Source organism: Pleurodeles waltl, chromosome 2_2, assembly GCF_031143425.1.
Source record: "Pleurodeles waltl isolate 20211129_DDA chromosome 2_2, aPleWal1.hap1.20221129, whole genome shotgun sequence".
Classification (NCBI taxonomy): Eukaryota; Metazoa; Chordata; class Amphibia; order Caudata; family Salamandridae; genus Pleurodeles; species Pleurodeles waltl.
This window is the reverse complement of record NC_090439.1, coordinates 290,869,020-290,886,900: the sequence shown is the minus strand read 5'-3', so window position 1 is coordinate 290,886,900 and position 17,881 is coordinate 290,869,020.

Genomic DNA, 17,881 nt, shown 5'->3' with positions numbered 1-17,881 from the left:
AACAGTACACCTCTCTGAACAGTGTCTGGGAGGCTGTGGTTGCTGCTGCACGCAATGTTGATGGTGAACAGATCAAAACACTGACAGAATCCATGGATGGCAGGCTTTTGAGTGTCCTTCCAAAGAAAGGTGGCTATATTGGTCACTGATTTGTTTTTGTTTTGTTTTTGAATGTCAGAAATGTATATTTGTGAATGTTGAGATGTTATATTGGTTTCACTGGTAATAATAAATAATTGAAATGGGTATATATTTGTTTTTTGTTAAGTTGCCTAATAATTATGCACAGTAATAGTCACCTGCACACACAGATATCCCCCTAACATAGCTAAAACTATAAACAAACTAAAAACTACTTCCAAAAATATTCAGCTTTGATATTAATGAGTTTTTTGGGTGCATTGAGAACATGGTTGTTGTTCAATAATAAAATTAATCCTCAAAAATACAACTTGCCTAATAATTCTGCACTCCCTGTATTTTGAAATCACAGACAGACTCCAGATTGTTTTGTGCTTTAAGGGTGTAAGGGTTAAGTGCTCAAGATTGGAGGGGGTTGTAAAATGGTGAGGGGTGATGGTGGAGGAATGTCCATGGCAGAGTCCAGTCTATTAGTCTCACAGGTGCATTGCCCAAATGGGCATAGGAAGTGGAGCTGGGGCAGTTTGAGGATGGACAGGGTGACAAAGTGGGACAGAAGGATGACATTCAGGGTGGTCTCATTTCTTGGCGAGGGTCTTGGCATCGTGCTCTGTCTTTGTCCTGGATCTCAGTGACCGTTTGCGGGGTGGTTCTCCCTCTGCAGCGGGTGGGATGCTGGTGTGGTGGTCCTGTGGCGGTGCCTCCTGTCCACTAGCGCCGGCAGAGGTGGTGGGCAGTTCATTGTCCAGGCTAGTGTCAGGGGCCCCTTGTTGTGCTACAGTGTCCCTCCTGGTGTTGAGGACTTCCTTCAGCACCCCTACGATGGTGTCCAGGGTGGAATTGATGGATCTGAGTTCCTCCCTGAATCCCAAATACTGTTCCTCCTGCAGGCGCTGGGTCTCCTGAAACTTGGCCAGTACTGTTGCCATCGTCTCTTGGGAATGGTGGTTGGAGAGGGTCTCGTGGAGAGTGGGTTCCCTTGGCCTGTCCTCCTCCTGTCACACAGCAACCCTCCCAGTTCCCCTGTGTTACTGGGCCTCCGTCCCCTGGACGGTGTGCCCACTGCCACTGCCCCCAGGTCCCTTTTGTTGTTGGGGTGGTGGGTTAGCCTGTGTTCCCTGTAGTGGTGGACACACTGCTGATTGACGTGTCTTGGGGACAGAGGTATGGGCCCGCTGGGTGGGTGCTGTGCTGGTGTTTTTAGAGGGGGGAAGCTCTGTGGTGGCCTGTGACTGTGTCAGGGGAACCGACTGTCCCGAGGTCCCCGATGGGCGGGGCTGGTCATCTAGATCCAGTTGGGCAGAGCTGCTGTCATCACTGTGGGCCTCTCCTGTTGGTGATGTGGACATGTGTAGACCCTCCTGTCCGGTGACGTTGGGTAGGGGTCCTGCAGGGGTATAAAAGGATGTTTATTACATCTGTGTGTGCCATGGTGTGCAATGGGTGGGTGACCGTGTACCCCAGTGCTTGCATTCCTGTGTGGGTCCTTGTGTGATGGTGGTTTAGGGGGTATATGGATATTTGCAGTGGCCATGCTTTGGTGATGGGTGTCCATGTTTTGTTGTTGCATGCAGGGCTTGGTGTTAGGATGTGTGGTTTGTGATGTTGGGACATTTGTGAGGAGTTGGGGTGATGGGGTGAGGGTGGGGGTATGTCATAGCATGCAAATAGGGTGTGGGATGTAATAGTTAAGATTTGACTTACCAGGGTCCATTCCTCCATCTACTCCTGCGAGGCCCTCAGGATGCAGAATCGCCAAGACTTGCTCCTCCCATGTTGTTAATTGTGGGGTAGGAGGTGGGGGTCCGCCGCCAGTCCGCTGAACCGCAAGGTGGTGTGTTGAGACGACGGAACACACCTTCCCCCGTAGGTCGTTCCACCTCTTCCTGATGTCATCCCGATTTCTTGGGTGTTGTCCCACTGCGTTGACCCTCTCCACAATTCTGCACCATAGCTCCATCTTCCTAGTTATGGAGGTGTGCTGCACCTGTGATCCGAATAGCTGTGGCTCTACCCGGACGATTTCCTCCACCATGACACTATCACGACCCATGAACCAACTCGGCGGTCTTTCAACCGCGGTAAACCATTGGCGGAACACAATGCTGCGCTCAAAATACACACACATTTACAAAACACAACCACATTGGACAATTCAAAATACACACACCTGATACCCATACAAACACCACTTCCACACACCCAATCCAATATAAGACACACACCCACATTACCCACAAACCCTTACTACCAGAAATTTGAAAGCAAGCCAGAGAGAGACACTACCAAAAACAACACCAGCATCCACAGACACACAACACCATCACTTACAGAACATCCACGCACCTCAAACAACACACACCAACACATCCCCTCACACATCACAACAGACACCACCTCACACATCACCCACACCAGATAATGGCACCGCAAAGACACCCCAGGTTCTCTGAGGAGGAGCTCTGGGTCATGGCGGAGGAAATCATCCGGGTAGAGTTACAGCTATTCGGATCACAGGTGCATCAGACATCCATTGCAAGGAAGATGGAGCTATGGCGAAGAATTGTCGACAGGGTAAACACAGTGGTACAGCATCCAAGAACACAGGATGTCATCAGGCAGAGGTGGAACGACCTAAGGGGGAAGGTGCGTTCCGTGGAATCCAGACACCAGATTGCTGTACAGAGGACTGGCGGTGGACCCCCGCCTCCTCCCCCACAACTAACAACATGGGAGGAGCAAGTCTTGGCGATCATGCATCCTGAGGGCCTCGCAGGAGTAGCAGGAGGACTAGACTCTGGCAAGGCAAATCTTTACTACCTTAGCCCCCCACCCCACCTGCATGCCATCACATACTCCCACCCTTACCCTCACACCCATCACCCCAACAACCCACAGATACTCCACCAACACAACCCAAACATCCCAAAACCAAGCCCTGCATGCAACACCAATGCATGGACACCCATCACCCAAGCATTTCCAGTACAGAGACTCACTCTCTGCAATCACACAAGGACCAAACCAATAATGCAAGCACTAGAGTAGAGGGTCACTCACCCATTGCACACAATGGAACACACAGATACAATAACTATGTATTTACACCCCAACAGGACCCCTACCCAACGTCACCGGACAGGAGGTGCCAGACATATCCAGTCACCCCACAGAAGAGGCCCACAGTGATGAAAGCAGCTCTGCACGCCTGGATCAAGATGACCAGCCCGGCCCATCTGGGTCCTCGGGACAGTCGGTTCTACTGCCACTGTCACAAGCCACCACAGAGCCTCCCCCTCAGAAAACACCAGAACAGCACCCACCCAGTGGGCCTATCCCTCTGTCCCCAGGACACGTCAATCAGCAGTGTGTCCACCACTACAGGGAACCCCACTAACACAGGACGATCAGTGACCTGGGGGCAGTGGCAGTGGGCAAACGGTTCAGGGGACAGAGGCACAGGATAACAGGGAAACTGGGAGGACTTTGTGTGACAGGGGGGGGACAGGACCAGGGAACCGACACTCCACGAGGCACTCTCCAACATCATGGGAGCTTACCATCATTCCCAGGAGACCATGGCAACGGTACTGGCCAAGTTTCAGGAGACCCAGCGGCTGCAGGAGGAACACTACCTTGGGATCAGGGAGGACTTGATGTCCATTAATACCACCCTGGTCACCATTGCAGGGGTGCTGGCAGACCTTCTCAACACCAGGAGTGACACAGTGGCACCTCAAGGGGCCCCTGACCCTAGCCTGGACGATGAACAGCCCTCCACCTCCGCCGGTGCTAGTGGACAGGAGGCACCGCCACAGGAACAACGGGACACCAGCACCCCACCCCCTGCAGATGGAGAACCACCCCACAAACGGTCCCTGAGATCCATGAACAAGACAGAGAACATTACCAAGAACCCTGCCAGGAAATAGGACCCCTCTGAATGTCACCCTTCTGTCCCACTATGTCACCCTGTCCATCATTAAACTGCCATTGCTCCACTTCCTATGCCCATTTGGACAATGCACCTGTGAAACAAATAGAATGGACTCTGCCATGGACATTCCTTCACCATCACCCCAGCCCATTTTACAACCCCCACCACTTATTTGCACAGGAATAAACTGTATAGGGAGCCACCTGTCAGATGGAGGCACCGGAATCTGGCCTTCAGGAGGCCGAAGGTGTGTTCGATCACCCTCCTAGGTCGCCCATGTGCCTCATTGTAGCGTTCCTCTGTCCTTGTCCTGGGATTCCTCACTGGGGTCAGTAGCCATGACAGGTTGGGGTAACCAGAGTCACCTGCAAATGTCGATGGATATCTGTTAGACACACACTAACCCTTAGGGACAGCCCCATACCCAGGCACCTATGTGAACTGTATTGGGACCTTGACCTCATCTATTAGCCACACACAGTGCCTCTGGAGTTGCCCCATCACATAAGGGATGCTGCTATTCCTCAAAATGTAAGCGTCATGCACAGAGCCAGGATACTTGGCATTGACATGGGAGATGTACTGGTCTGCCTAACACACCATCTGCATATCCAGTTTCTATACACCTCTTCATTCCTGCGGGGGGTACAAATGCCACATGTGTCCCAACAATGGCACCAATGATGTTGGGGATATGTCCCAGGGCATAGACGTCTCATTGTGGGCAAATCCTCCACCTTAGGGAAAACGATGTAGCTGCGCATGTGTTTCAGCAGGGCAGACAAGTCTATGGTCAACACGTTAGAGAACATTGGCTGGGACATCCCTGATGCGATGGCCACTGTTGTTTGAAAAGACCCACTGGCCAGGAAATGGAGTACAGACAGGACCTGCACTGGGGGGGGCATTCCTGTGGGATGGCGGATAGATGAAATCAGGTCTGTCTCCAACTGGGCACACAGTTCCTGGATTGTTGTACAATCAAGTATGTATGTGACTAGGATGTGTCTCTCTCTTCCATTGTCGACAGGTCCACTAGGTGTCTGTACACAGGAGGATGCCACCATCTCATTACCTGCCCCAGCAGACATCCCCTATGGAGGAGAACAGCGAGCAGAGAGTCATCGAACACTGAGGTATCACAATTAGTTATTTGCAGAAACATTATTGATCCGCAATGTGCCGGTATCTGTCTATATTCCCGGCCCAGATAGGTGTGAAACAGTTAACATTCATCCCATGTGGCCTCCTGAAATGGCGGCTGCCTGACCTGTAAGGTGGACAAAGGGATATGAGGTAACTGCGCTGGCGTTGTACACCATTCGGTGGGCACAATTCTGCATTGGTTAACATTGGGACCTATGGGTCCCAGGAGCCAATGATGATGTACGCCGGCGGTGACGGTACGCACCGCAGCAGACATGACTGCCATTTTCTGTCTGTTCCCTCACTTAATACCTGACCTTCAACAGGAGAGGACCTACACTGCAAATACTGCTGTGACCTGTGTCTGGAAGCGACGATGGCTGCAGTGTCTGGGGAAAGGGCCCCTGCTTTCACTTCGGGGGAGTTGGAGCAACTAGTGGATGGGGTCCTCCCCCAGTACATGCAGCTGTACGGTCCTCCAGACAAACAGGTGAGTACACTGTGAGCATGCTGCATGGGCAATGCCTGTTTTGAGTGGTGTGGATGGAAGATACATGGGGGGGCTGAGGCCTGCATGTGCTGATGGTGAGTGTATGTGCCTCAGGGTATGGGTGGGAACTGGTGGGCAATGAGTATGACGTTCCGGACGGGTAAGTAATTTCCTTTCCCCCTGTACCATTCCTCTAGGTCAGTGACACCAGAAGAAGGGTATTTGGCTTGCCATCGCCAAGGACGTCCGGACCCTGGGGGTCTACCACAGATGGAGTAACCACTGCCGTAAAAGATGGGAGGACCTGCTCCGCTGGAGCAAGAAGACAGCGGAGGCCCAGCTGGGGATGGCCTCCCAACGTGGGAGGGGTGCCCGTCGCACCATGACCCCCCTGATGTTCCGGATCCTGGCGGTGGCCTATCTGGAGTTGAATGGGCTCTTGATGGCATCACAGCAGCCACAAGGGGGTGAGTACACTCTCATTCAGCTGACTCTGCACGCATTACAAGGTGTCTGGGTGGGGGAGATGGGCAGTGGGTTCCCCTAGACCAGGCAAACTTGGTAGGCAAGGTCCCTTATGAGGCAGGCTATGTGGCACCCCAACCCCACCAGTGGTAAGAGCCATCTACACCTAGTCAGCCTCCTGTGACTTGAAGGTGTGCAGCAATGGTCTTAGGCCTCGTACCGCATGGTCAGCTGAAATTTCTAGGAACTGTCAGTGCATGGTGTAGTGCAGAGGGCTGCTCCATGTGTGTTGTGTCCGCCAACGGCAGTGGTGTTGCATGCACTGAACATGTCTTTCTTCTGACTCCCCCCCCTTTTTGTGGTTTCCCTGTTCTTGTGTGCAATAGCATCATCAGGCGGAGGAGCATTGGCACCAGAGCAGGAGGGAGCTGCAACCCACTTGGCCCTGGAGGGTGAAGCAACGGAGTCTGAAGCCACCAGTGGGACGGAGGGCGAGGGGAGCTCCACGGCGGGGACAGGAGCAGACAGCAGTGACAGCGACTCCTCCTCTGATTGGAGCTCCCTTGCGATGGCGGGCACCTCTGTGCCCACTGCATCAACAGGTACAGCAGCCACCCGCCCTACCAGCACCGCCCTCCCAGCAGCCCCTCAGTGTGTGTCCCGTGCCCGCTCACCCAGGAGGATGGGCATCTCCTTCGCTTCAGGCACCTCAGGTCCTGCCCCAGTCAGCACTGCTGCCCTCAGTGAGGAGGCTATTGACCTCCTGAGATCCCTCACTGTTGGGCAATCTACCATTGTGAATGCCATCCAGGGTGTAGAGAGGCATTTGCAACAAACAAAAGCATACCTGGAGAGCATTCATTCTGGGCAGGCAGCCCAACAGAGAGCATTTCAGGCTCTGGCCTCAGCACTGATGGCAGCCATTGTCCCTGTGTCCAGCCTCCTCCCTCCAACTTCCTCCACCCAGACCCAATCCCCTGTACCTCGGCCTATCCCAAGCACACCATCAGACCAGCATGCATACACATCAACACACAAGAGTGGACATGGCAAACATAAGCACCAGACATCCCACAGGGTCCTCACACAAGCACCATCGCCATGCAAACACAGCAACATCCACTGCCTCCACTGTGGCCCCCTCCTCCACGTCCTCCTCCTCCGCCCCTGTCTTGTCTCCACTCACACCTGCATGCACTGCATCCTCAGCCACTACCTCCATCACCAGCACGCCATCTCCACACACCACTCATGTGCACTCACCACCCCCACTACCATTCACACATCCCCAGTGTCCTCTCCCAGTGTGTCAGTGAGCCCTCCTCCCAAAATACACAAACACAGGCACACACCCACCCAACAGCCATCCACCTCACAAAGGCCTCCGGCCCATGCACCTTCACCCAAATTCAGCAGATGTACACCTCCTACAACCACTACCTCTACCTCCACTCCCAAACCCCCTCCATCTTCCCGTCCCAGGGTGTTGAAAAAACTCTTCCTGGCTAACATTGACCTCTGCCCTACACCCCCCCCCGTCCTTCCCCTAGGGACAGGCTTTCCAGGTCCCAGCCCAACATCTCAGCCACCACATCCCCAGGCACAGTGGTGCCAGCAACTGCGGGGTCACCGAGTGCGCCACCCACCAGGGCTGCCAATGTGCCACGTAGCGAGGGGAAGGACATTCCACCATCTGCCAAGGTGAAAAAGATGCCCACATCCCGGTGGGAGAAGCTGAAACTACCAGCCAGCAAGGGCTCAGCAAAAACAAAAGGGGATAGAGGCAAGACAACTGCGGCACCATCAAAGGTGGGGAAGGGCCAAAAGCAGAGGACAGGCCAGGAGAGGGCATGGTGGCACCAACTGAGGGACCAGTGTCACACCTTCTGTCCATGCCCATGCCAACCTGCCCCGCCACCTGCATCTGCCAGCCTCAGCGACAGTCTCCAGCCTCTTACCCAGTGGGCAGTCGCCCGAGGCTGCAGGAGATGTCCTACTTTGTCCCTCAGCAGGTGCTGACCCATGCACTACCACCAGCACCGCCGCCACAGACACCGCCGCAAGCACCGCCGCCATAGACACCTCCGCAAGCACCGCCACCGGCCCCGCGGCGTCCTTGGACACTGACACCACCGCTGACATGGCTACCATCCCCAGTGGTCAGTCGTCTGAGGCTGGAGGTGAGTTCCTGGACCCTGGGCAGCTTCCATGAGTCATGACTTTCATCACTGTTTGCACCTGCAGGTGGAATGCGAAGCCACAGCAGTGTGGGGGATGTCGCTGCCTCCATGGCGTATCATGCTACCTGAATCTCGCCAATCTTGTGGCACGCACACCCAGGTGAGGGAATAGTACCAGCCACACTGCACGTGGAGCACTCTGGGCACCAGGCCCCCTCCAGAACCAGTGGAGTATCACATCCACTACCTCAGTCCTTGGCAGGATGAAGAACTCTGGGCACCAGGCCCCCTCCAGAACCAGTGGAGTATCACATCCACTACCTCAGTCCTTGGCAGGATGAAGGACTCTGGGCACCAGGCCTCCTCCAGAACCAGTGGAGACTGTTATCCACTTGAGAGACTGTGGCTTTCCACTCCCCAGGATAGAGCAGTGGGCAAACAACCCACTGGAGAGACTTGAGAGACTGTGGCTTTGCACTCCCCAGGATAAAGCAGTGGGCAAACCACCCACTGGAGAGACTTGAGAGACTGTGGCTTTGCACTCCCCAGGATAATGCAGTGGGCAGACCACCCACTGGAGAGACTTGAGAGACTGTGGCTTTGCACTCCCCAGGATAAAGCAGTGGGCAAACCACCCACTGGGGAGACTTGAGAGACTGTGGCTTTGCACTCCCCAGGATAAAGCAGTGGGCAAACCACCCACTGGAGAGACTTGAGAGACTGTGGCTTTGCACTCCCCAGGATACAGCACTGGTCATGGGGCCCCCTCGTACAGCAGTGGCATTGTGCATTCATCAGGCTGAGGTGCGCCCCCTCCCCCTGAGGTGCCTGTGTATTTTCGATCTGATGTCCCAGCAGTGTTCTCTCCATTTCGAGTCAGGTATCATGTGTGGGCTTCGCCCATGCATTTTGGGCCCAGTGGTCCATTGACAATGATTGGTACACTATCCGTACTTGTGTAGTTGGTGTACATATTTGCATATAGTGAATTTAGACTTTTGACCAATGGATTTTTAATGATTACAATCGTTACAGTCATTTCCTTTTGTCCTTGCGTTCTTCCAGGGGGTGGAGGGGTGTATATGTAATGTTGATGCATGTATTTGTGTGTATATTGTTGGGTGTTAGGGTGAGGGTGGGGGTGTTGCTTGTGTGTGTCACTCTCTTTCCTCACCCCTCCCCTGTGTTGTAGGTGCAGTACTCACCGTAGTCGCCGCCGCCACTGTTCGTACTCCTGGTAGAAGAGGAGGTAAACCAACATAGGTAACACCTGAAGTTCGGGCTCCTTGGTGTCCTGGTTCCTCGTTGGGTGTCGAGAGGTGAGTGGTTTCCCTTCTGTGTACTGTTTCCGCTGTGCTTTTGATAGTGTTGGTTCCGCCCCGGAAAAGGTGACTGATAGGCATCTTAAAATACGGTGGGCGGTACTTTGTCTTCCGCCTGTCTGTTGGCTTTTAACGCCGTGGAGTTTGTTTCTACCACTGTGGCGGTCGGAGTGTTAAAGTGGCTTTCTATGTTGGCGGTTTCCGCCATGGTCGTAATCCCATTATTTTTCCACCGGCCTGTTTGCGGTATTACCGCCGCTCTAACACCGACCGCCAGGGTTTTAATGAGGGCCTTAGTCTTGTTTGCATCGTTGTAAAGCTGCACCTATACTGAACCGATGTTAGAATTGGTGTGAGAGGCTGCACGGAATGTTATTTCGGGAAGCTGAAAATTATCAGCAAGTGTTTGTTGTATGTTCCCCACAAAACCTATACATCGATTGCTTAAGTATTCTTGGAAAAAATTAGGTTCATTGTAAAGTCGACTTTATGAGTGATAATGCTATTAGCTGCTTGAGACCTAACGTATGGAAAGCTTGTTCTCTGTGTTAATAAGTTATTGTTTCATTCTTTCAAGTTACAATTTCATGGTTTACTTTTGGAGCACTGGAGCTGGAAACTTTATAAATGGTTCCTTTAAGGAAAGTGATAATGTAACAGTCTTAAGAATAGATTACCAACTCTCTTCTACCACTCCTGGATTCTCTATTTAATTGATGATTTTAATAATCAACAAAGATGTTTCTTGAAATGATGAAACAGGGTCCTGGAAAACATAATATCAGTTAGGTCCAGGATATCAAATTGTATTTATGGAGTAACTCGAGAGCTTTGAAGGTGTTTATGGGTAGACGGTTGATTTCAAACTGCAGCACTAGTTTGAAGTGAAAAAAGTCTTCATAAGGTTATGAGGCATGATTAGATTGATGCTGATTCACATACACACATACACGTTTTGATGAGAATGAAAAGCATTATGGACACAATCCTTTTGTGATTCACAAAGAAAAGCAATATGGCCATTACAATTTTCTATTTTGAAGGTGCAGAGCAAGGCACTTTATGTAGTGCAAGGTTTTGTTCAAAAGCCACATATGCTTATGGCATGAAATGCACATGTAGCAAAAAAAAGTCCTTATAAGTACTCCAAAATACTGCATTCCTTTTTTTTTTGTGGGGAGGGGGATTACAATTCCAGGGAGCAAATCTGCTCATTTTGAAGAGCATGCCAGTCTGGCATCTTCAAACCAACCATTCATTTGAAAATCATGATATATAGGGACACACTTGGACTCATTGGACTTTCATACAAATGAAATACTATGAGAGGCTCTTGTCCACCACTTGTGAGTTTTGCATTTGTAGTGTATAGCAGATAATTGTAGCAACCTTCTTTTCCAACCATAGCCAATGTCACTGAACCCTGGCCAGAACAGCAGGTGAATATATCTGCCTTTTTGCCAGGATGAAGTTTAACGCTACAAAAACCCTAGGGCCTGCTTGCGAGGTGAGCGGTCTGTGGACTGTCACGGCGGTGACGGCAGATTTGTGGTCAGACCACCGTATTACGATGCATGCGGTTCCTTAGGCCAAAGACTGCAGCAGTCCTTCCAGCACAGCCAGACAGCGCAGACCGCTGCAGTGGCCTAAAAGGCCAATGAGGCAGTTGGAGCCAGTATTTCTGCTGGACAGATTAAAATATTGCCTTCCGTCAATGTGACTGAGGTGGTCCAACCACCATGTCCCAGCTAGCGGAAACAGAGGCTTAAAAAGCAAGAACTCATCTGCAGGCAGCATCACACATCCTGTGCTGCCATGGAGCCGATCACACATGTCTTGCTGCTGCTAATGCTCATAGATGAAGCCCAAAATACACACTGCTGTGGATGCAATCAACAGCAAGATCACAAACCTGGGAAACACCCGGAACAACGAGTCCTAAACCAGGAAGTCATAGAAAACAAAAGCAAAACAACGGTTTCGTTTTCCGCGACTTCCTTCTTTTAGGGCCTTAATCACGTATGTGTGAACGACGTACATGCGTGGTTAAGGCACAGAAGAAGGGAGTCGATGCGGTCAAGGAGGAGGTAAGTTGGGCTGGGGCTGTTTTTTTGGGGGTGGAGGGCTCGGGATGATTAGGGTTTAGGGGTGGGGGAGGGGGTCAGGGTTTAGGTTTTAGGGATGGGTTGGGGGTTTGGGGTGCTTCAGGTTTTTGGGGCGGGGTGGGGACTCAGGGTATTTTTAGTTTTTGGGGGTGGGGGCTCAGGGTGATTATGGTTTAGGGGCGGGGAGGAGGGTCAGGGTTTAGGTTTTAGGGGTGGGTTGGGGTGCTTTAGATTTTAGGGGGGGTGGGGTTGTGGCAATTTTGATGTGGTTGTGGGGTGGGGGAGTTGCAGTAATTTTTAGGGGTGGGGGCCAGGGGGGACGCATGCTGGAATCATGCATGCTGATCACTAATGCCTATACCAGGAATGCCTTTACAACGAAAAATCGTTGTTAAGGCATTTGTGGTAAAGGCATTAGTGATAACAATGAGGTCGTTGTTCGGACCTCGTTGTTGAGCCATGGGTGGTTGAAGCACTCATTGTTTCAACATATAACCCACCTACCCATGTTCAGAAACTCTAACACAGATCATCACTCTGCCATAGACCTGGTATTTGGTTTATGCTACGTGGATAAAGAACACTTTTTTTGTGTCCCGGTCAGAATCAGTAACAACTTATGACCCAGACGCAGCCACATTACTCCTCCTTTGGGCAGGTCACTGACACTGCACCACCATGCTCCACCACAAAAACACATATGTCTGCTCATCTCAGTTTCAGGGACAATGAAGTGTTCAGAACATTGTGTCGGACAATGGTAACAGCACATCAATATCACATATAATCAAACTGACACACTCACATTGCTCACTTGCCATGGGCAGTTGTGATGTTGAAGACACATATGTTTGGATATATCATTTCGCCTAAATACACCTTCCACGAGGCATCCCTGTGATGGACCCACACATATCACCCATATTGCAACACAATTGAAGGTCAATGGGGTGCACAATATTTTGAGAGAGAAATATCCTAAACTCACAATGTATACAATATCTGCATGATATGGATGGGGGCATCAGGGACACTTCAGGAAGGATGCTTCCTTGGGGCACATTTCACTTTGCACATGCCCCTAAAACACCATTTGCACAGGAGCTGGGCCTTAATGCATCTCAGGGACAAATAATAATAGAGCCAAGTGACATGCCAATCTGCAAAATGTGTAAGTGGAAATCAAAAAAGAAAAATACAACAGCAACACCATGGGTCACATATTTAGATGAAGAAGCTGGAAGGTACACACACCAAAATGGACACATTGTCAGTCAAATATAATTAAAGGAAGCTCAATTGATCATCCTCCATGTGTGAACAAACAAAACTCTAGCATGCACTCATGAGAAGAATGTCCCATCTGCATCAGGGGGACAAATCCCAACAAAATACATGCTGACATTGACCAACCCAAGATGAAATATTTAGCATATCAAATAAAATACGAGGTAATGACACCTCAATTGGATTACCACCCACATATCCATACAGTGAATATCTACCCCTGTCCTGGGTGACACCATCACTGCCCCAAGTCTGATCTTGCCAATCACAGCAAATGGATCAGCAATCAGGGTGAAACACACACAACTGTAGGCATACAACCCAAATGACTCAGGAACAATACAAATGTGGAAAAGTAAGAGCAGGAAAAATGTTTACCCAAAAAACAACTACTGAGGTTTATTGATTGGAAATGATGAAGAGCAAAGGCCATTAGCCAGTCCATATGTCAGTCCAAGCACAGTACTGTGCTTCAGCTTGACTCTGATTACTGCCAGAGAGCATCCACAGGAAGGGGCATCAAGTAGACATGCAGACACCTTAGGGTTCATTCTTGGGTAGGGTGGGGTCAGATTTGGGATGGGTGGGTTGGGAGGGGTGGGCTTTTTCCTTTAAGGTGTGGTCTTCCCCTTAGGAGGGGCGGGCTTCTTCTTTGGGATGAGAGGGGTATGTGAACTTTCAGGGAGGATGTGTGACGGGACCACTTGGATGTGGAAGGAATGCGTTGGGATGTGGGTGGGGTCTTTATGGGTTTGGGAGAGGAGGGGTGGAGGTAACAGGGGAAAAGGCACGGTCAAAAAGGAAACTTTCCTTGGAAAAATGGGTAGGCAACATTGATGTCAATGGACATTCACCACTTACCAAGAGAAGGTATTGCTCTGTAACAGCACCCAAAGAGCAATGCATGCTCTGCCACATGTATGATGGCCACCTTCACCTGACTGACAGTAGTGAGGCACCAGCACTCGTGACACACTGAAGACAAGTGGCCACTGGGGAGCAGCTGCCAATATACTCACTTGAGCAGATGCATGGCTGAGGACAGTCATCTATTATTTCATGTTGTTTGGACTGTCACACTGAAGAGTAGTGCACTGTTGTGTACAAATTACACCCACAACAGCAAACAACATGACCTGATTGAGTACTGTACTCAGCCATGTGTTGGCCCTGGAAAGTAAATTGGTTGTGGACTGTACTCTGTTGTGTCCTAGGTCACTGGGCTAATAGGCAAGGCATATCAGCAGGCACCAACTTTCATACCTACACAAACAGTTACTCATCTTGTTTGTCACACGTGGCCCATCCCCACTCTTCAGGGGCAGATGGCAGAACCTAACATATCTACCTGGCAATGTTACAGGCAGGAATATGCTCCTTTACTCACTCCCTTGTAGCTGCTGTGCTCCCCTCAAACACCCATCAAGCTCCGGGTAAGCCGCCACCACCAGAATGCGGCCATTAGGGAGGTCATGCTCCACTGTGCAACCCCACCCTATTGGAAGGACAGCCCCAGCTAGATCTCAATGATTTTCTGGGCCCAACGTCTCAGGCTGTCCCACCTCTTGTGACAGTGGGAGCTCCACCAGCTTTGGACCCCCAGGGTCTGTATCTTCCGGTCCATGGCTCGCCCAATACCCTTCTTCTGGTGGGCACTGACCTGTATGGATGCAAGAGACAAATCAAAAGGTTACAAACATAGGTTTTTGCACAAATGGTTGTGTCACACATGTCAGAAGCCCCAAGCACAAAATGTTAAGTCATCAACATACCACAAGTGTAAAGCACACATGCTGATAAGTACAGGGACATGACTACACACTTTTGCATTCATCTGTAGACTAACACACTACCTTGCTCATGGTCTACACTGACTAAGCAAGCCTACTGACATCAAGTAGGTCAGGCTCAAGCAACGTGTAATGCGTTGTGAGCCACAATGACACACACCACATGATTGTGGCCTTCTGAAGGGTAAACTCCATGGGCCTTACTGGACAGACACGTTTACACTCTGCAACATTGACTCACTGCATACAGTCCCTACAGTCAACTACCATGGTATAGATTTCACCCTAAGATTTGAGTGACAATAAAAGGACTGCCATGGTAGACATAGAAAATCTCTTCCCTGTGCATCTATCGACATGTGGCCTATCCAATGTAACCTCATGCCACTTTAGGATGTGTTAGTGTGATATGTACTTGTACAATAGAACAGAACACACTTTTGACCATGTGTGGCAAACCTACAAAGAAAGCATCCAACATACAGGGAATGTTTGATCTATTTTTTGCCATGTACCCAAGCTGCTGAGTCACATGTCATGGCCTCCCTGGAATCTACAAACTATATGCACTGTGGGTTTGTCACTTGTGCAATACACCTGCACTGGACAAATATGACTAATGTGAACGTGACAACAGAGCTGCGGAAGTAGGGGACATGTCATAAGTTAAAGACACACATTGACAATTATGCAAAATGCACATATGTACTAGTTCTCAGATTTACCTCAGCATCCATTCCTAATCTAGTCAACAGCCTAAGGCATTCAGGCCAAGTCTTGCAACTAAGGCCTCATATTGGCCACATGCCAGGGTGTGCAGGTCTACAGGAGTGGGCGCAGTGTCACAGTTACATAGCCACAGTAACTCTACCCCAGCCTGGACTATGTCCCATACTGGGAGATACATTTGAAAGGCCCTGGTCTCTGCAGGCTGAGCATACAGAATGTACATGATACTCACATTTCCAACACTTCCATGCATGACAGTACATTATGTGGCCATCATCAATGCAGCTTGTGGCTTGTATGGCACTGTGAAGGGAACAGTGAGTCATGATATGCCTCCCAAAGAACAGTTTGGCAAGGTCAGATGTAGGCTGAATGATCTGTGGCACAATACACATTGCTTACAAAATCATCAAATGACTCCAACAGTATTTATTCATAGATCATGCTGCCAAGCACATACATGTTGTTTCACCTTTACAGCCATCATATCCATTGATGTGTCATTGTTTGGCTGTAAAGTCTCCTTGCCTAAATATATGAATGCAACACAAGAATGATGTAGGCCTCAAAACGCATCACACAAAACAATGTCAATTTGCAGTACATAGAGTACTTTTCTCCATTGCCTGCACCATGTACATCCCATTTATGCCACACAAATTGCGACAACAGGCACACAAGAAGTCTAACTGGCACATTGTAGCGTGTGAGGAAGGAAAGGATGGTGTTGAACAGAGTCAAATTGTGCCTATGAGGTTCTTACTTGCTCCTCTGGTGAGACATAGAGCTGCCCATACAGGGGAAGGACCTCATTCATAAGCTTCTTCAGCTCCTTTGGAGAGAAAGCAGGGGCCCTTTTATCAGCTGGCCATAGCATGATTGCTCATGGGACGGCACAAAGCAGCTGAAGTGGTGGAGGTGTTGATGGCAGCAGTGTCAGAAGTCAAATGACTGATTTTGCAAAACATGGTGTATATGTACTCCACCTACGTAGTCATCACCACCAAAGGGCACATCCATTAGCCCACAACTGTCACAGGCAACAAAGTTAGCTCATGGCTGTGTCTGCCGCAGTTGAAACCGCCCACCGCGTGGATGACTTCCGTCACCAGCTCCAGGTTGCTCGTAATGTCCTGTGAAGTTGGCCAGGCATCCACCATTTTGGCGGTTGGAAATACTCTATTGGGACCAGTTAAATATGTCACAACACCAACATATGTGGCAGATCATCATAAACATCCTAAAGCAGTCATGTTGTATAGGTTGCACTACACAATCACCAGTTTGGGGGCACAGATGGCATATGATGGCCGTGCACTGTCCACCACCGCTGTCAACATTTTTGGTAGTCGGAACATACTGTTAAATTTCAAGGGGCAATTGAGGAGCAGATAGTTGGGTTTTGTCCACACCATGTTGCGTACAGATGTGTTGACAACCATGGGGGTTACATTTGACCCTTGGTAGTTGACAGCTGTGATGTGTACTGGGTGTAATGTATTTCCAGTCAGAAATGCTTTGCCACATGATTTTGTTTGTATACCTCATGTACGTTGGTGTGGACACAGTGAACAATGCTCTAAGTCATATATTTTCACACATAGGTTCCCTGGGAGAGGGAGGAGGCGACAACTTTCAGTGTACCGTCCAATGCCAGACCTTCAAACCATGGAAGACACAACATCATAAACAGTACCATCTTAATATGCAAGCAATAGTAGATTTATGCCATAAATTGGAGCCAGATCTGGTGCCTGCAAACAGTAATCCAACCTGCTTACCATCCATTGTTCAACTCATGGCAGCATTACACTTCCTGGCCACAGGATTCTTCCAATATACAGTGGCCATATCTGGTGGTATGTCCCAACCGATGTTCAGTCTTGTGTTGAGATATGCCATATCAACAATGATGAAACACATTGACAGCTATATCAGGCTCATCTGACGTGAGGATTTAGCCAATGTGAAGGATGACTTCTATGGTTTGCTCACCTCCTACATGTAGTGGGAGCCATTGATAATACACATGTTGCCTTGGTGCCACCGCAGGTCAGTGAACAAGTCTATTGCAACAGGAAAAACTTCCAATCTATCAACATGCAAGTTGTCTGCTTGTTGGATCTCTACATCTCAAATGTCTGTGCGAGGTGCCCTGGTTCAGCCCATGATTTCTATGTAATGCGGAACAGCATCATACCACAGCTGATGTCACAACTGCAAGCAGAAAGGGCCTGACTAGTTGGTAAGTCACATCTGTCCTGATTTTGTGTGAGCAATGTCAGGTGC